The sequence below is a fragment of the Orcinus orca genome, chromosome 7 (genome assembly GCF_937001465.1).
Source record: "Orcinus orca chromosome 7, mOrcOrc1.1, whole genome shotgun sequence".
Taxonomy (NCBI): Eukaryota; Metazoa; Chordata; class Mammalia; order Artiodactyla; family Delphinidae; genus Orcinus; species Orcinus orca.
The window spans coordinates 69,870,542-69,891,171 of NC_064565.1; the positions used below are offsets into that span (position 1 = coordinate 69,870,542).

The window sequence follows — 20,630 nt, forward strand, 5'->3', positions numbered from 1 at the left end:
CTAATGACAACAATGAGAAAATAACATAAGAGCCGTACAGAAGACAGACCACCGAGCTCCACAGGTTGTTATTGAAAAATATGTACAACGATGATGCTGTAATCATGCTTATTCACCTTCTCCTAGCAACTCCACACAGTAGGTAACTGCCAATTTAACCAGTGGAAAACACGGCAGCTGCAAACAGACTGCTCTGTGAATCCTTTGGGGATTAAAAAAATAAATAAAACGAAACTGGTGTGTATCCTTGTGTGCGTGTGTTGAAGGAAAAGGAGTGTGGGGGAGGAGAAGGGGAAGAGAGGGAGATGGAGGAGAAGAGAGAAATTGATGCTGTGCTGCTTGTGCATTTTAGAAGAAAAATGAGAGAAAGTGGACATAAAAGGAATCAGAACTGAGTCATCTGCCAAGCTCCCAACACATGGTGAGCTTTCTTTGAAACAAGCACAGACCTTGAGTATGAGCTTCATAACAGCTATTGCTATCTGCAAGCTGCTAAGAAAAATATACTTAAAAGCAATATCTCTTGTTGTTTGTTTGGAGACACAAATGTAGTTTTATTCCTCCCTGCAAGAAGCTTGCCTGTTACCTTGAGGTTTAAGGAAGAGATATTCATAGACAGTAGATAGGTAACAATATCTAACATTTATTGAGTGCTCACTATGTGTCAGACACTGTTCCCAGTACCTAACAGTATTACTTTTTTAAATTCTTACAAAAAGCCCATGAGGTAGGTAATATTCCCGATTAACAGTTGAGACAATTGAGAAATAAAGACAGTCCTCAGATTTAAATCCAGTCCTTCAAAATAAACACTATGATTTTACGGACAAGAAATCTTCCAGGGGCTTCCCTGGTGGCACAGTAGTTAAGAATCTGCCTGCCAATGCAGGGTACACAGGTTTGAGCCCTGGTCCGGGAAGATCCCACATGCCGTGGAGCAACTAAGCCCGTGCGCCACAACTACTGAGCCTGCGCTTTAGAGCTCGCGTGCCACAACTACTGAGCCCATGTGCCACAACTACTGAAGCCCACACGCCTAGAGCCCATGCTCCACAACAAGAGAAGCCACTATAACGAGAAGCCTGCGCACCTCAACGAAGAGTAACCCCTGCTCGCAACAACCAGAGAGTAAGCCCGCGCGCAGTGACAAAGACCCAATGCACCCCAAAAAAAAATTTAAATAAATTTAAAATAAATAAGTAAACTTTAAAAAACAGAAATCTTCCACTATAAAGTTACTGTGTCTATCGAAACAACACTGACTGCATCTAGTCAAAGTTGTAATATGTACAGTTGACTCTTTAACAACCCGGGAGCTAGAGGTGCCCAGCCAGCCCTCAGTGGAAAATCTGCATATAAATTATAGTCAGCCCTCCATATACATTGTTCCCCAGTATCTGCTATTCTTCAGTATCCACATTTCCCTGTCAGCATATTCAACCAACCACAGATCAGGTAACACTACAGTATTTACTACTGAAAAAAATCCATGTATAAGCAGATCCACACAGGTTCAAACCTGTGTTGTTCAAGGGTCAAATGTAGAAAAAAATCTTTGCAAAATTTTCTAGAAAGTGCCTTCTGATTTACAAGTTAGAAGGGGTTTCTATGCTACCCAGAAAGGGATCCATATATCTCCTCTGGGTTTCTGTGGCAACTTAAAGGGAAATTTTCACAATGCCCTGAGTCTCTGACGTCCTGTAAACGAAGGAGGAGGCTGTCCTCAAATTTCTTGAGGCAGGAACCCACTTAGTTGGCAACAACCTTGATTTCCAAATGGAACAATCATCTACAAAAGCAAAACTGATGGCATCTACCTCATAAATCTAAGGAAAACAGGGGAGACGCTTCTTCCAGCAGCTTTTGCCATTGTTGCCGTTGTACACCGGCTGATTCCAGCATCGTATCCTCCAGGAACACTGGCCAGCAAGCTGGGCTGAAGTTTGCTGCTGCCACCAGGGCCATTCCTATTACTGACCACCTCACTGCTGGAACCTTCACTAACCGGATCCGGGCAGCCTTTCACGAGCCACGGCTTCTGGCGGCTACCGTTCCCAGGGCTCACCACCGGCCTCTCACAGAGGCTTTTATGTGAACCCGCCCACCACCGCCCCGTGCGACAGAGACTCTCCTCTGCGCCCTGTGGACACTGCTACCATCCCGGAACAACAACAGGGGAGCCCACTCGGGGGTCTGACGTGGTGGACGTTGGCCCGGAATGGTCTGCACATGCGCGGCACCATCTCCCGCAATCATCCCTGGGAGATCAGCCCCACCTCCACTTCCGGAAGAGACGGAAAGGGAGCGCAGGCAGTTGCTGGGAAGGCTGTGACCGAGGGGGACTTTCAGGGTAAATGGCCTGCTCCACCTCCCAAACTCAATGCTACTGCACCCAAGGTCACAGACGGGTCTGAAGGCGCAGGTGCCCTCTGTGCCCACCCGGCAGTTCCCCACTGGAGACCGAGCCTCAGCCGCCAGCGAGGACTGTCTGCGGCCCCCAGTGCTCTGGCCACTGAACGGGTAGGAACAACTTCTGAGTGGGCTTAAACTATTCTTCCACAGACTCAAACACAAAACGGAAATAACGTTGACAGAAAATAAACCGTTTCTAGAAAAAAAAAAAAAAAAAGAGGTTAAATCAAGTGAAGCCTCAGTTTTCCTCTCTCCAACAAGCTATTTCCTGAACTCGATCTGAATTTAATGTCTTTAGCTAGCAGACAGCTTTACACAATCACAGCCTTACTTTTTTGAGCAGTTACCAGAGTTGTCAGAAATAAGTTAGTCTTTGCTCTGAAAGTACTGATTTTACCTTCACTGTGCCTTCATTGATAATCCTAGCTACATTCACTTAATAATCTCTTACCTGACTTTGTTGTTACGAGATAGTCAACGAACATCTGAATTCTGTTCTCAAAGATAAACCACAGGGAAAAAATCTCCATAAAAAGCAAGTACTCCACTACTACTGTTTTATGAGCCAAGATACCAAAGTCTTTGAGGCCACAATGATTTTCTAATTATGCCATGAAATTTCAAGCCCTCACACTGGCCAGCTTACAAATAATATTGCAATGTAAAGAATGAGGTCTATTCTACTTAAGTGTGTGTTGGTGAATGTTATCTCCTCATTAAAACTCATTTGCCCTTTGCTTCCAGTATGTCCCTTCTATCATATATTGAACTGATATTTAAGAACTCACAGTATACTGATTATACACTTAATACACAAAAATGCTTAATTATTGGATTATATGTTTCATAAAATAAAATAAAAATTTGAACAAGCTACATAAAACAGTTTATTATTAAAATCCTTGACCAAGACAATCTTCAGCCTTAAGCAGTATCAAAAAGTTATTTCTGTCAATGTAGAGAATTTAAAGCAGTTTTCTTTTCTAATTTATAACTAATGTCTGCAAGATACATTAATAAAATAAAAAATAAAATAAATCACATTAAAGAGAACAGAGTAGAACTTTGGGAATAGCATACAACTTTTTTTTCTAATTAATATGTTGAGAAAATTTTGAAATGTTGCACTCATAAAATTAAACTAAACCAAAAAATTTTGACATGAGAAAAAGAAATAAGACAACAAGAATGGATTCTAAGAAATTAAAATACACTTCCTAAAACAAAACATTCAATGTTAGTTCTGAGGGGAATTGAGAAAATATAGGGCAAAAATTGATCCAATATGTCTCTTCTCTCAGATGTTCAATCTCTTTTGCTTTAACTCTATATACAGGTAAATTATCTCTATTATAATAAGTAGTTCCTTTATTCTTATTAATTGGAATGTTAACAAAAATTTATAGAATGATTTTTCAGTATCTATTAATGACACAATATAATACAGCATAAACTCTGGATCCAGACTACCTGAGTTTGAATCCCTGTTCTTTGACTTAGAGAACAATATGATCTTTTTGAGTTACTATTATGTGTCTGTCTTCTCACGTGTAGAGGAGCATAATATATATCACCTTCCTCATAAGGTTGATATAAGGATTAAATGAGTTACTATACATAAAGAATTTAGAACAGCATCTGGCACATGGTAACCACCTTATTAAATTGTTAGCATTTATTGTTATTGATGCAGTTGCATGACTTTTCTCCTTTAGATTGTAATATATTGATAATTATTTATTTCAGTTGGTTCACTGATCATGAACTAGTATTTCCCAAATAATTTGTCATAATGTGTTATTGTTTTTAATGCATTGCTGATGTTCATTTTGTTTAGAAAGTTTATATCCTTATCCATAAGTGAAATTGTTCTAAATATTTGTGGCACTAACTTTATTGGTTTTTATATTAAGATTATACTGGCACCATGTAATGAATTAAAGGGCAAATAGTTTTAAACTCAGAATTCCACACCCAGCAAACTATAACAAAATGACAAAGGTAAATGACATATTCAGAAGCACCAAATTCAAAGAACATATCACTCAAATACTCTTCTAAAATAATTACATGAGTCAGTACACCTCAAAATCAAAAAAGTAATTAGTGACTAAAATCAGAGGCATGTACCTAACCTAGCCATGGAGATTAAAAACAAAATCCGAGGTTTACATCTGTGAAGAAGGGTTAAGAAGAAATTAGTTCAAATTAAAACAAGAAACCAAAGGGATCCAAAAGGATGACTTCAAGAAAAAAATTGGATTAAATTTATCAAGAATCTCAAAAAACTAAAAACATTAATTATTTTATTGATTAAATAAGAGCACATTATATTTTATTTTTATTTTTTTAACATCTTTATTGGGGTATAATTGCTTTACAATGGTGTGTTAGTTTCTGCTTTATAACAAAGTGAATCAGTTATACATATACATATACATATGTTCCCATATCTCTTCCCTCTTGCATCTCCCTCCCTCCCACCCTCCCTATCCCATCCCTCCAGGCGGTCACAAAGCACCGAGCAGATCTCCCTGTGCTATGTGGCTGCTTCCCAATAGCTATCTACCTTATGTTTGGTAGTGTATATATGTCCATGCCTCTCTCTTGCTTTGTCACAGCTCACCCTTCCCCCTCCCCATATCCTCAACTCTGTTCTCTAGTAGGTCTGTGTCTTTATTCCTGTCTTACCCCTAGGTTCTTCATGACATTTTTTTTTCTTGAATTCCATATATATGTGTTAGCATACGGTATTTGTCTTTCTCTTTCTGACTTACTTCACTCTGTATGACAGACTCTAGGTCTATCCACCTCATAACAAATAGCTCAATTTCTTTTCTTTTTATGGCTGAGTAATATTCCATTGTATATATGTGCCACATCTTCTTTATCCATTCATCCGATGATGGACACTTAGGTTGTTTCCATCTCTGGGCTATTGTAAATAGAGCTGCAATGAACATTTTGGTACATGACTCTTTTTGAATTATGGTTTTCTCAGGGTATATGCCCAGTAGTGGGATTGCTGGGTCATATGGTAGTTCTATTTTTAGTTTTTTAAGGAAACTCCATACTGTTCTCCATAGTGGCTGTACCAATTCACATTCCCACCAGCAGTGCAAGAGTGTTCCCTTTTCTCCACACCCTCTCCAGCATTTATTGTTTCTAGATTTTTTGATGATGGCCATTCTGACTGGTGAGAGCACATTATATTTTAATTGACAAGAAAAAAAATCCAGAAAAGATGTAAATTTTTAATAATATGGAAGATTAGATATTCTGAAATTTTCCAGGCTAAAAAACATTTTCAAATATTGGGAAAATAATAATAAATACCCTTTTGAATGCACAGGAACGCCTATATAAAATGAAGGTGTCAAAATGAAGATGCACATAATAACAAAGCTTCAAATACATGAAGCAAAAATAATGCAACTCTAAGGAGAAGTACACAAATTCACAATTACATTCAAATGGTCAGATATTTGATACTTCTCACTTTAAAAAACTGATAAAACAGGTAGAGAGAAACCCATTAAGGATATAAAAGATCTGAACAACACTATCAATAGACTTGAATAATAGACATTTATAGTACACTCCACACAGCAAATACACATTTTTTTAAAGTGCACACATTGAATATTTACCAAGGGAAACCCCATTCTGGGCCATAAAACAAGTCTCAATAATATTAAAAGGATTCAAATCATACCAAGTATGTTCTCTGACCCCAGTGGAATTAAATTAGAGATCACTAACAGAGATCTCTGGAAAATTCCCAAATACTTGGAAACTAAATAATACACTTTTAAATAATCCACAGGTCAAAGAAGAAAATAAAAGGGACATAAGAAAGTATTCTGAACTGAATGAAGATGAAAACACAACATATTAAAATCTGTGAGATGAGCCAAAGCAGTACCTATGGGGAAATTTATAGCACTATATTACTGTTTTAAAAATAAACAAAGCTCTCCTATTACTGACCTCAGGATCCACATTAAAAAACTTGAAGAGGATGAGCAAATTAAACACAAAATAAGTTAAAAATAAGAAAATAAATATCAGTGCAGAAATCAATGAAATAGAAAACAGAAAAACAATAGAGACAACCAATGGAATAGAAGGTTGGCTCTTTGAAAAGGTCAATAAAATTGATATATATTATTAATGAATAAAATAATATGTTAAGAACTGGTTGTTCTGAGATTTCACCTTTTATACAAGCTATCAGGTCAGCCTACTACAGTTTCCTGGATGCTGATAGAAAACATTCTTGGGTCAGTGACAAAGAATGATTATAGTGCCCCCACCCAAAAAAAAAAAAATTTAACCAGTTAACTTCCAGTTAACAAAAATGGGTAAATGTTGGCATATTCACAAAATGGAATATAACATGGCAATGAAAATGTATGACTTTCAGTAAAAAAACAAAACAAAACTATACATATAGGTAAATCTCACAAAAATAAATTTTGAGAAAAAATCAAGTCCAGTAGGAATTTAAACAGCATAAATATTTGTTTTTTTTTAACTAATTGAGAAATACATTTATAGTTAGTAAAAGTTTTTATTTAAATGTATAAAGATGATAAACTCTGGATAGTGGTAATCTCTGGAAAGAAGATTGGGAGATGCTACTGAGGTGAAATCCATAAGGTTCCTCAAGTGTTCTGGAAGTATTTTATTAAGCAGGGTGTAAATATGCAGGTTTGTGGGTAATATCTTTATACCCTTTGGTATTTATGACATATTAATTTAAAAATTGTTTTAAATCTCTAGAGGAAAAAAAATCTGAACAAAAAAGCCAAGGTTAGACTGTAAAATATGGAATGATTCAAAGTAATTAATGACATATAGGGAAAAAAAACTCCAGATGCTCTTGATAATTGGGACATTTTCCTTTGCGCAGACTGGTGCAGAAAAATACAAAATTAGATTTCCTAGGTATCAGCGTAAGAGAAATAAAAAATATAAGTTCACACAAATACCTGCACACAAATGTTCATAGCAGAGTTATTCATAATATCCAAAAAATGGAAACACCTCAAATGTCCATCAACTGATGAATGACTAACAAAATACGGTAAATCAAAACAAAGGAATACTATCTAACAATAAAAAGGAATGAAATAGTGGCACATGCTACTGCATGTATACATCTTTTTATTTATTTATTTGTTTGTTTATTTATTTATTTATGGTTCATTGGGTCTTCATTGCTGTGCGCAGGCTTTCTTTAGTTGCGGCCTGCAGGCGCTACTCTTCGTTGCGGTGCGTGGGCTTCTCTTGTTGCGGAGCATGGGCACTAGGCATGCAGGCTTCAGTAGTTGTGGCTCACGGGCTCTAGAGCACAGGCTCAGTAGTTGTAGCACATGGACTTAGCTGCTCTGCGGCATGTGGGATCTTCCCAGACCAGGGCTTGAACCTGTGTGCCCTGCATTGGCAGGTGGATTCTTAACCACTGCACCAGCAGGGAAGTCCCAACAACATGTATAAATCTTAAACCATTTTTCTAAGAGAAAAAAACCAGACAAGGCAAATCTATAGAGTCAGAAAGTAGATTAATGTTTACCTGAGGCTGGCAGGTAGGAAAGGGGATTAATTGTAAATGGACATGAGGGACCTTACTGGGGTGATGAAAATATTGGTGGATTATGATGAAGATTTGCATCACTTGGTAAGTTTACTAAATATCTTGAAATGGTATAGTGAAAAGGGATGAATTTTATGGTGTGCAAGTTATACCTCAATAAAGTTGTTTAAAAAGCAAAGAAAAAGGAATTCTATTTCTTTCACAATGGGTCCTAAATATGTAGTATATTCTATATCAATAATAGTTACATAATTATAAAATTATCAAATGCTACTTATCAGTTTAAGTTTTCAGAATTCAACCTCTAGGCAAAATATGAATTATTTTATTATATTTACAGAATAAAATATAAATGTTCTAAACCTTAATAAAAGTGATAGTACAGCCTCCAGATATTGGGAGAAAAACAGGGGGATGAGAGGTGGAAGAAAGTTTATAATCACTGATACACTCAGTTTATATTGAGGAATTTCAACAATACTGTCTGAAGCTGATCAGTCAAGACATAGTTTAAGTGTAAACTTCTTACAGAAGTGTACATATAATACGTTACAATTATTACCAATAGGATCCAAAAGTAATAATTCAACTTAAGAAAATTAGGAAGAGAGGACAAGTTCCTGGTCTCTCATAGTATGAAGACATCAAGTAATATTTGATGTTGATAGATCAAAATATTGAGGTTTGAGTTCCACGAATATGGAACTGATCACCAGAGGAAGTAAATGAGAATTCAAGGTGGCTACTAATGAAGAGTAGGACTTGTAGTAGTTATAGGAAAGTCAGTAGGAAATTTGATATTGTGTAACTTTCTCTCCTATTCGATCTTTGTTTGTTTTTTTTTACTATGCTCATTTATTACATAATAAAAACTAAGGGAGATATTTGAATGTATCTTTAATACCCTGTTGGCACACATTCAACTCAAGTTTAAAAATTAACTTATTATCTATTTCAAACCAGCTTTTCCTCCAAATTTCCATGTAAACTGGCACTTTCATTTTTAAAAATAACTTTTTTATTTTGCTTTTTTGGATTTTTTTGTATTATTTTATACAATAGTTGTATGTATTTTTTAATATTCAGGAAATTTTGTTCTTGGCTCCTACTTGTCCTTCATGTCCCACTCCCACACTCCAAGTACGTTCAGTTCTATCCCTGGTAATAACTCAATATTAACCCCTTCTTGCCATTCTCTCTACCACAACCTTTCCCCAACAGCTGTTAGAACCCTCTCTATTTCTTAAGATAAATTTTTATAGAAAGCATATTGTGTCAAGGATTATACATCTAGTATTAGTTCCTTAACATTTACTCAAATTTATTCCCTCATCTGCAATCTGTGAATGCTCCAATCTCAGGGTACACTAACTAATAATATTACCTATTTTTCTTTCAAATTATTTACCAGTATGATAAGCAAAAATGTGTTTTTAAATTGGTTATTGAGATTTTTTCGTATTAACTTATTTTTTGACTCTTTGTACCACTTTGACAAAATACTTGCTCCACTTTTTGTTCATTTTTCTCTTACAGAGTTTACAATTTTTATTACTGATTTGTAAATGTTCTTTAGGTATTTATATTAACCTTTGGCTTACCACAAATGATGAAAGTATTTTTCTTGTTTACCATTTGTAATTTACTTTTCATAATTTTTTTTGGTGTCATTTAGACCTAATTTTTATGTAGTCGAATCTGTTTATTTATTCTGTTATTCTGCTATTGTTCTTTTGCCTTGGAGGCTTTTCCCCATGTTGATATCCAATACTTAATGACTTCAATTTTATTCTAATTGATTAACAGTTTTATTTTATTTATTTAATGATCTAATTTATATGGAATTTATGTGAAAAGTACACATCTAGCTAATTTTTCCCAGAGATTTCACCCAAAGTCTGGAACCATTTGTTGAAATTTTTCTTCTGCCCTCACTGATTTGTATTGCAGCCTTTATCAAACAATATATTTTTATATATACTGGTATTTTGTCCCTGAAGCATCTGTGCTGTTTTATTGCTCCATCTGTCTGTTATGTAAGTCCCACAGTTTTACTAATAAGATTTTGATGCATTTTAAACTATATTTAATGGACATTATTTTCAAGTGCTTTTTCCATACATACATTGTCTGTCAATCTTGCATCAGTATTTCAATGATTGTACACATTTTATCAGTAAGGAATCTGACGTAGGAGAGATTGAGCTCTACAGCTAGTACATGACAGAGTTAGGATTTAAACCTAGTGTGTAATTCCAAAGCTAGTACACTTAAATTCTTTTTCTGTTTTAACTAAAGGGAAACTTTCTTTAGTTTTTTTTTTAATTGATATATAGTTGATCTACAATGTTGTGTTAGTTTCAGGTGTACAGCAAGGTGAGTTAGTTATACATATATATTCTTTTTTTACATTCCATTATAGGTTATTACAAGATATTGAGCATAGTTTCCTGTATTATACAGTAGGTTCTTGTTGGTTATCTATTTTATACATAGTATGTGTATATTTTAATCCCAAACCCTAATTTATCCCTCCCCTACCCCTTTCCCCTTTGGTAACCATAAGTTTGTTTTCTATGTCTGTGAGTCTATTTCTGTTTTGTAAATAAGTTCCTCCCTTGAAGCTGGGCAAACCTTTGTAACTGCCCCAACCAATAGAATGCCCCAGAAGTGATATTGCCTGATTTCCAAAGGCTATGCCATAAATGGTGATATGGCTTATGCCTCAGTCTCTCTCAGGACATTTGCCTTTGGAGCCTTGAGCCATTATGTAAGAATTCTGACTACCCTGAAGCCACTATGCTGGAGAGACCTTATAGAGAAAGAGAAAGGTCACATAGGAACCCCAGTTCCAGTCCCCAGCCTTTTGAGTCTTCCCAGACCAGGTACCAGTCATGTGAATGAAGGCTGACAGGTGACCCCAGACACAGCTGTCTGACTGCAACTTCATAAAAGACCCCAAGCCAGAATTGCCCAGCTAAACTACTCTTAAATTCCTGACCTACAGACACTGTGAAAGATAACAAACGACTATTGTCATTTTAAACAATTAACTTTTGATGTAATTTCTTATGCAGCCATAGCAACTGGAAAAAGCAGCGTAAAGGAAAAGACAGGGATAGGAGGGGATTAGATTTTACTGATAATCATGGAAGGCTTCCCCAAGGTTGTAACATTTGAGCAGAGAATGAAAATGAAATGAATGAAAACATGAAGCCATGTACATATCCATAGAAAGAAAATTCCAAGCAGAGGGAAGAGCAATAAAAGCATCCTGAGGCTAAGGATACTTGGCACATGGGACGGCCAGCAAGGTGGGGTGTTGCTGGTGGGACGTAAACTAGAGGATGAGTGGTTGAATTGATGGCAAGAGTTATATCTGTGTGGAACCTTGGAGGCCTTTGAAAATTTGGAGGATTTTGTTCTATGTGTAATGGGACACTTTTGAAGGATTGTCAGCAAGAGAGTGATGGGCTCTGATTTATGTATTGAAAGCACCCTTCTGGATGACTTACCCTGATGTTGTCTCTCTCACTGACTTTGCTCCAGTCACACTGGTCTTTTTTCTATTGAATAAACATGCAAAGCTCTTTCCTCACTTAGGGCTTTTGAGGTTCCTCTCGCCTTCACCAGCACCTGTCTCCTCATGTCTTCAAATGTGTGCTGCTGTCAGGATTCTTGGTCTCTCCATCCAACCAAAAATACCAGTCCACTTCTGGTGACACTGTAAATCACATCATCCTGTATTTACTTGTTTGTGTTGTGTTGCTCTTTCTCACATGTAAGCTCCATGAAAACAGGGACCATGTCTCTCTTGCTTGCTGATATACCTACAGCACTTAGAACAGTGCTTGGAATAAAGTAGGTGCTCCACCAATATTAGTTAAATAAATGCATGAACAACCATATCTTCCATAGGTATTGTGAAGAGTAAGAGATATAATGTATGAAAAGATACTGACCTATAGTTGGTTCTTCATGAGTTGTTAATTCAGAGAATTTAGGGGGTTTTTTCCCCCCAGTTTTTTAAACTTTTTTTTTAACTGAACTTCATCTCTATTCTTATTTGCTTTGTGCAATATAAGCAAAATAGCTTAAATTATTTGGCTCCTTCCAAATGTTCTGCTTTTAATTCCAAAATTAATCTAGCAGTTATCTTACAAGTAGACTACACAAGAGAAAATCTTCACTACATGTGAATAGAGGTTTTTAAATCTAAATATTTGTTGGAAGTACTTTAGGACTAGTACTGGGTTCAGCTTCTGACCCTGCCCCTTCCTAGTAATCTAAACTTGCTAGTCATCTTAAGCTTTTTTATATTTCAATTTCTTCTTCTATGATAAGAAGCCAAAAGTGGTAAAGATAAGCCTGTATCTATTTCCAGGCTCACCATTTACCAATTCAGTAATCTTCAGGGAAACTACTTGATATTTGCAGTTTCCTCAGCTATAAAGTATCACTAATCATAGAACTTGCTTCATTAGGTTGTCATGAAGTCACAGGGAGATAATGCATGTAACATAGTCACCATGGTCCTTCGTTGAAGGAAAGAGTCAATAAATCAGAGCTATCATTACAAAATAAAGAGATGTAAGAAAAGCCGCCCTGCCAACCTTGGACTGTTCTTGTGAGGCTTAACCTCTAATATTTATGAAAAACGATTACACATCTAAATTACTTTTAAAACCATTCTAGACTGACCATTAGGCCTGTATTTGTTCATATTTAATTAATTTGACTGATAATGGAGTATTAATGCAGAGAACATAGAAGAAAATCTGGAAGTATTTTGTTACTTAGTCATGAATATTTATAGGCAGATCTGCTCTGACTTAATTACCTTCACATGTTAGAAAAGGAAATATTAATTAAGTTTTAAAATCCCAAACTAACTATTGTAAATGAAGTTTTATGTGACTAGAGCAGGAAATGACTGGCTTAAGGCTGTGCCTGGATATTAAAATTCCTTTTCCAGCTAATAAACCTATCAATTCTTAGTCCAAAGCATCAAAATTAAAATCAATTTGAGAATTTTATGTTGGGCATTTAGAAACATTTACTGAAAATATGTTAAAACCTAGTTTAATTTATGTAATTATAAAATAAATTGCTTTTATTAGATAATTTTTAAATTAGGTGTTGCCTTTTCAAATTAGTTTATCGTTTTATAATATCTAAACCTATATAATTTCACGAAAATGTATAAAGTTAAAAACTCAACCTTAAATATTTCAAAATATGTTAACATATATTCCGTGATTATTTTTAACTATGCTCAATTTAACAAAAAATAGATGTATTTTTATCCTTTATTTAACAGATGTATCTATATATGTGCTTTAAGACCAAATTACTTTTTAACACTAGAGAAAATGCCAAATTTTTTGAACGGCTACCAAGTAGTTTTATCAAGTAAATTTGGGATAAAAAAATCACTGGAAATGTATGAAAATATCTAATATTCTGTATGAATTAAACTTTTTTGTAAAGTCAATGTAAATGCCACATATAGTATGTAATGTTACCCGTTCATTCCGTCAACTAGAACCATGTTAGCATCTGCTTCCACATATTTATTCTTCAATAAATGTTTACTGAGTACCATGCTAGTTGGTTGCTATATGGGACTAATTTATAGTCCAAATAATAAGGCTGACATAACTTTGGAATCAGGAAAGAAAAACTAAATATAGTTTATGTATTTATTGTATGCTATTTTTTTCAAATTTTATAACTTGTTTGCTTATAATAATGACCTCATTAAGAGACTGTTAATGTTCACATTGTTACTGTTTATTAACTAGAATATTTGATTTGCCAGTCTCATTCTATCATTTTGCTCAAACCATATGAATTAAATTATATAATACCTCATATATTCTAAGTGTAAAACTTGTTTAAATTCTTTGTATTTTTTAGTATTTATGATTATTATGAATCTCATTTTTATTCTTTAAGCATATTCTATTATTCTATTAAGAATAAAATAACAATACCTATTTTGGTAATGGAAATCTCTTGATTCCATGGTATGTCTTTAGAATTTCTACACCATGGATTTATGTCAATGGATGATAAATCTTTGGTTCTTAAAGATGTCCAAGTAGTGCATAAAAGCCAATTGTCAAGATAATAATCCATTTCTCAATTTTCATTGAATTTTCTGACAAAGCCCCATATTTGTCTTTTAGGGGGAAATCATGCTAATGAAAATAAGCATATGTCTCCAGATTCAAAAGCCAGAACTTACAGCACAATGATAAAGGAGATCAGAGGGTGAGTACCTTTGTAAAAATTATCATTGATGTGCATTGCTTCCATATATCCTTTTCCCTTTGGCTTTTGTAGGAGCCTGTGTTTTTGTGAGTGTGCTCTGAGTGAGCCTATTCAAGGAAGCTGCTCTGTTTTGTTAAGTTACAAATCCAGGAAGCAGTGGAAAGTAGAAGTATAGCTGTCAGAGGACAGGGTGGACCTCTTACACTGATACAGTCAATGCGAATATTGAAGACTACCAAATGTTTTGTAACTGAATATATATGAAAGTGTTGATAGTGTAAATAGCTCAGATATAAAAATATCAATGAGGTTATAGAAAATAAAGTCATTACCTTTAATTATATTTATTTATGTTTTCCAAAATTTGTCCTGAAAAATTAAATAGAACTTACAGGTTGGTATGGCTAATTCCAAGCAGCACACTACTGACTGTAAGATTAGTCCCTAATAGGTCACTGACTATTGAGGTGAGCCACTACAAGTTGCTCTTGTAGCTATATCTCATCAGATAAACTAAATTACAAGATTCTAAAGGTCAGGGACTGTGATTTCTTTTGAGTAGTTCATCTCCAGGGTTTAAAATTAGGACTTACACCTTCATACAACAAGCCACAGGAGGAACAGGCCATACCTCCATGATGAACAATAAAGTGGGGGGGGGTATTTTGGGGGTGGGGGTTATTTGTTATATTTTGTTTTGTATTATTTTGTTCATGACAATAAAATTGCACTTAACCTTATTTTAATCAAAGACATGTAATTTGTAATTTTTAAATAGTGGAAACACCTTTCAGAAATAAGTATGTTTTTTCATTAAAAAAATAGATGTCTCAATTTATCTTTCAAGGTCAGTCTATATTAAACTCAAAACACTCCTCCTGAAAACTTCTTGTAAATTATAATATGAGATTTATAATTTATCTGAAATACCTTCTTAATAGAGTTTATTTTTAATAGGATGTAGACTAAAACTATATGGCAATTGAGCAGAGCATTATGAAGCACCATATGGGCTTCTAAACTAAGAAGATGATACACACAGGTCCTGCCAACTACTCTTCTCTGTCTCCTTCCCCACCTGCCAGTCTCCCACCACATCCTGTATTCTGTCATGATATTGGGTGCCTTTGGTATAAATTACTTAACAGTGGTCTGTATGTTCTTCAGTATCTCTTAATCATGAAAGGAAGAAAATAAAAAGAACCCTAACCTTATTAAAAATTGGTGACCTGTTTAAAGTTACAGGACTATCAACATATAAACATTTTCAAGTGGAGATAAGAGGTGACAAACAATTACCTGACCATAATTGGAGACAAGAGCTAGGTGATGAATAGAAACTGACAAAGTTAAAGCAGAGCAAATTGCTCAGAGGGGCAGCTAGACTAGCCCTGACAGTAATGAGTAAACAAAAAGAACTGAACCACAATACGGTTGTCTGGTTTCTCTCCCCTGTTTATGGTCAACTTTTAAGCATTTTCTCTTCTATAGGAAGATAGATGCTTCCTTTTACTGTTTATGCTTCTTTCTGCTGTCCAAACTTAGACTCTTGAGTCTAGATGAGTTTAAGTCATAAGAAAAAACGTTGTGTACAATATTCATTAAAACATACTACTAGATCAGAAAATTAAACATCTGTGGAACCTACTCTGGTGGCAAGAAATCAAGGTCAGCCAAAAATAATGCAGTAGGAGGTGGGTTTGTTTGATATCTATTCTTTCCCATTCCCAATCCCTTCTCCTCCTTCTCATTCAAGTGGGGAGAATGTCCATTAAAATGCTGTACATGTAGTATTGTTTCAATATTTTAATCTATAACTGCAGTTACTAGCCTTGCTTTTCTGCCTGTATTGTCTGTGCCTTCTTGATTCTCTCACATTTGTCTCTCTGATGATTCCCATCCCTTCTTCTCTTTCTGGTTCTTCTTCCTCTTTATTTTTCTCCCTTTCCTGTAATAGGAAAAAACAAAGAGGTGTAATTACAGTAAAAGGTGAGATGAGGATAAAACAATAAATGGCACAATGACCATGTCTAATTTTAGCATTTACTATTTGTGTAATATTTATTTTTCCTCAGAACTTATTTATCTTACAGCTGGAACTTTGTACCCTTTGACCAATATCTCCCCATTTCCCCACCCTCCAGCGCCTGACAGTCACTGCTCTACTCTCTGTTTCTAGGAGTCCAGCATTTTTAGATTCTACATATAAGTGATATCATATCATATTTGTCTTTCTCTGCCTGACTTATTTCACTTAGCATGGTGCCCTGAAGGTTCATTCATGTTGTTGCAAATGGCAAGATTTCCTTCTTTTTATAGCTGAATAATATTCCATTGTGTGTGTGTGTGTGTGTGTATATATATATATTTGTATGTATGCACACCACATTATCTTTATCCATTCATCCACCCATCAATGGACACTTAGGTTGTTTCCATGTTTTGGCTATTGTGAACAATATTTATTGTTTATATAATAATTAAGTATTACTAATTATCTTACTGGGAGTTTGCTTCTTTTTAACCCTTTAATTATGCCCCTTTAGAGCTATGTTATTAGACATGCCATGTTTTTTCTTAGTTCATAGCTACATATTTCCCTAAGTAATACTATCAGGATTACCACATACCTATTTCCAAAAAAGCAAATATCAGAAAAGGGAGGAGAGATACAAGTAGAAGAATGAAGGATAGGATGAAGGAAGGAGCCAGATATGTCTCTCTCTGCCTTGGTTGGCTTCTCTGATAAATGGCTGCACCTTTTCCAAGACTCCAGCACCCATGTCTGTGATCCCTGCTTCTGCTGAGCAGCCCCTGCCCTAGTCATAGCCCTCACCACGTGGGCTCTGGTAACAGATCTAGCTCTAGAAATGGTAGCACATCCCTGCGATTGCTATCCTCTCAGTTGTTTCACTCTTCCCTGTTCACTGTCTTGTCTCTTTCATGGCTAATGTAAACAGGTTTCCTCTAATAAATCATTCTGTTTGAAAGATCTAGAATGATTTCTATTTTCCTGACTGAGCCCTAATGGATGCAAGTATTATAGTAGAAAGAGCCCTACAAAAAAAGTCAGAAGATCTGATTTCATGTCCTAATGATGACTAATTAGCTGGAAAGTTTGGATCAGGCCATTCAACCTCAGTTTCATAAAGTTGCTTTACGATGCAAATAGCATACTTTACAGTGAAAGCTCCCTAACTCACCTCCGTTAACAGACTTGTCAGATTCATAAAAGCTTTGCATTCCTCCATAAAACATACTGACACCTATGGCACCGTGAAAGGTCAGAGCTGGTAGTCCTCTTTCCAGGAATCAATGCTTCTGTCCCTACACTCCAATTTATGTTCTTACCAAGAGTTGATTGGGGCTTCCCTGGTGACGCAGTGGTTGGGAGTCCGCCTGCCGACGCAGGGGACACGGGTTCGTGCCCCGGTCTGGTCCGGGAAGATCCCACATGCCGCGGAGCGGCTGGGCCCGTGAGCCATGGCTGCTGAGCCTGCGCGTCCGGAGCCTGTGCCCTGCAACGGGAGAGGCCCATGTACCGCACAAAAAAAAAAAGAGTTGATTGTATTTATTCTAAAACCAGTTTATGCCAGTTATTAGTGTAATTACATAATGTAGTTAGTGAGTGGCAGAGACCATACTAGTTTGGTGACTTTTACCACATAGAGATATAAAGGAAGGACTGGAAGCAAGTAAGAATTGACCTTTTGGAGCGCTATAGAGTAGGTGGAAAACAACCATTCCTCCCCACATCCTTCCTGTGGCTGAGGAAAGTCATTAGAATTGGTCCTCTGGCTCTATCTTTCCAATAAGAAAGGAGTATTCAAACTGTCTCCTGTTGCTACTAAAGCAAGAACTGGTAATCATCTCTTATCTGGCAGTGGCTGAGCTCCTGAGAAGCAAAGCACCTGGGGTATAGAGAAGGGGCAGGAGAGAAGCGGAAGATCAGTGGCTGGAAGTGCCAGGAGGACAGCTTGCATTCCCATCAAGTCTGTTGCAAGAATGCCCAAGGATCTCTGCAGTGTAGCAAGACAAGGGAGAAGGTGACACAGCAAAACCATTTTGCTGATCCCCCCTCCAACAGGTACACCTATCCACAGAGTGTGCCAGAAGCAAGGCATTATAGGTCGTCCGCCTGCTGTGAGAGGTAAGAAGAGGTTGTGCCTATGACAGTTATTCCATATTAGTGGGCAGCACATCAGGAGGCCATTATCAGGCCCTGTGGAGAACCAACAACTGGACATCCCACAAGAGTGCCAGCACTCAAAAGCCAACCATACAGGTAGAAGTCACAGCCAGCAATAGACAAATGAGTAATTTCACCACCATACATAAGGGGTGGTTCTCATCTAGAAGCAAAAGTTACAATCAACCAAGGAGCATATAGCCAACTTGATGTTCACGGTTGCTATAAGGACAAATCTCTTCCCTTTCCCTCCTCACCAAACCAATACCAGAGGAACAAGTGTGGAGAAGAAAAATGTGTTAATAACCAAAATGAAATGTTTTATCAACTGTAAATGATAGAATGTTATGTAATTTAACTGAAATGTTATCAAGGAAGCCCACTAACCAGCAAGAAAAATGGGTAACTTGAAAGAACTGCTATTGAAAGAGTAGTAGAAGTTATTGAAAAATTTATCCATTTCATGTTTTTACCCCCAAATTGAGATTCCACCAATATGGTTACTTGCACATCACTTTTATGATCACATGTTTAACAGATACTTTCAACTAACTATAGTTGGGACTTCTTCTGTAGGTGAACTCACATTGTAAAATTAAGGGGAAAAAAGCAAGCTGAAAGTACATTATGAGAGATTATTGGGAGTAAATAGATGTGAAAATAGGATTCAACAAAAAAGGCCTCATAGAGAGCCCTGGTCAATAATTGCATTTGCAAAATATAAAGGCATTTGTACATCAAGTGCTAGGGTTTCCATCCCATTGTAAATCTTTTCTAAATGTCCAGCCTACCCTTTCTAATCTAGCACCTCTTGTTGTCCATATCTGCCTAGTAGGACTGTCATCTCCTAAAATGGATCTCTTCTCCAAAAAAGAAGAGAAAAGCAAAGTCACAGGAAACCAACTGAGGTTGATATGATTTAACCCTCCATCTTATGTCTTCCTGACTTTGACGATGAGCATAGGATATTTGCTTAATGAGAGGACTCTAGGCAAGAACTAATTAATCAAGAACATTAGAATTTATTTCATGTTTGATGTTTTTATCAACCAGGCGTGCTCTACCTACACACCCAGGAAGGGCTCACTAAAATACATAATCCATACAGACACTTGTCAGACTCTTTAGATTGCACAGGAAGTGTGCCTAGACAAACATCCTGAAAAAAACAAATAGGTCTACATTCATTTGCATGTAAGCAGATTAAGGCTGTTGCCTATGCAATGTGATTTGACAGCTACGGGAAGACCCACTCTGACCAAAAAGACCCTCAGAAATGACCTGTCACACATCCCAAAATTTCTATGATTAGGATAAAGGGCATCAGTGTTGTTTATTTAAAATTAAAAGCTAATACATTTATCAGTTACTCTTCAGTACTTTGCATGAATTAGTTGATCAACTAATGAGTTCCAGCTCTCTTAGAGGTTAGTACGTAGGTTAAGTAAGTTTTGAAGAAGAGGGACCTTCAAGAAAGTTAAATAACAATCTTATCGCAGCAGTATTTGAGGATCAGGGAAGTGGGGACTGAGAGAGGGATGTAGAAATGGGAATGGCTTGCCCTAAAACAAATATCACAATTTCTCCTAGGATCAGGCTTCTGTACCATTTAATTCTCATCTCAAATTTAAAATAAAGTTATCGCCTTTCCTAATCTTATGTTTTTCCCAAAGAACTTCCCTGAAATTTGGAAAGGGAATTTGCCTTTATTCTCATCTTAAGTCAATTGATATATTTGCTCAGACATCAGAGGAGAAATAATGGACAGAAGATGAGACCAAAGCCTGAAGAAACCTATGTTCCACATTCAACTCATTAACAGGAAATAGCTGGCTTTGCCTTCTTTCCCAAGACCTCCTATATAGTTCGTTGCTTTTCAGTTTTTGTTTTTAAAGTACCTGAGCCAAAACAACAGCAAGCTTGATTTTTAAAATAGGATCAGTGACAAATGCTGAAATGCCAAGTTGAAGTGCACAGGATACGACCAAGCAAAATGCAAGAAGGAATTTGGAAGGCAGATTAGGAAAATGTGGGCCCAAATCTGTGCCTGCCAACTGCTCTCAGTAAACTGTGCTGAGGTCAAAGATACACTAGGGAGCTTATTCAAAAGCACACACAGACCAAGGAGGCAGATGCTGCTTCTCTTTGAATTTT

General features: G+C 36.3%; 1 protein-coding gene and 1 pseudogene across 1 annotated transcript in view; one reads left to right on the plus strand and one right to left on the minus strand.

Moving 5' to 3' along the window:
- The window catches only part of PDE1A (phosphodiesterase 1A), a 351,251-nt gene extending 351,034 nt beyond the window's left edge, over positions 1-217 (minus strand). Inside the window, exon 1 of the mRNA XM_049712585.1 lies at positions 117-217. The gene's annotated coding sequence lies outside the window, so the exon portion shown is untranslated. The remainder of the gene's footprint in view (positions 1-116) is intronic.
- LOC101282962 (40S ribosomal protein SA-like) lies at positions 81-14,277 on the plus strand (annotated as a pseudogene).
- The last annotated feature ends 6,353 nt before the right edge of the window (positions 14,278-20,630 follow it).